This window comes from Symsagittifera roscoffensis, chromosome 4 (assembly GCF_963678635.1).
Source record: "Symsagittifera roscoffensis chromosome 4, txSymRosc1.1, whole genome shotgun sequence".
NCBI classification, from domain to species: domain Eukaryota; kingdom Metazoa; phylum Xenacoelomorpha; order Acoela; family Convolutidae; genus Symsagittifera; species Symsagittifera roscoffensis.
The window spans coordinates 4,136,020-4,136,558 of record NC_087065.1 but is presented as its reverse complement, the minus strand read 5'-3'; positions in this window follow the sequence as shown (position 1 = coordinate 4,136,558).

Genomic DNA, 539 nt, shown 5'->3' with positions numbered 1-539 from the left:
GATCCTAATTTTCAATAGCAGCGCAGCAAGACAGTGGTGATAGTTATTCGTTAAGCGAAAAAAGACTCAACAAAGAAAAAACGATTTGGTTCAGCGTTGAAATCATTTTCTTATATAGATTGAAATCTTTTTCAAATAATTATTCATTTTTTCATTATACAGATTGAAGTGGAATTTATACCCATTTTGGTTGAAACTTTTCAAATGGCTCGTTTGTTGACAAATCATAATAAGCAATTTTTTGGTCAACAATTTTCAAAAAGAGCTCAAAAACGTCATTTTGTGTCTTCTGCAACGCAAAAAAAAGTTTGAATTTTGTCAAAAAAGGGTCATTTTAGGGTTTTGAGTAATTGTAGTAAAATTTCTTCACAGTAAACTTCAATATAGGGTCATTATTGTAAACTTTCTTAGAAGTATCTGAAGATGCGTTTTTTCATATCTCAAGTTCTTATATCAATAAATATATAGGCAAGCAGTAGATATTGGGCTTGATCAATGGGCCGGAGGAAGCTGGTGGACACCTTTTATTAAAATAGAGA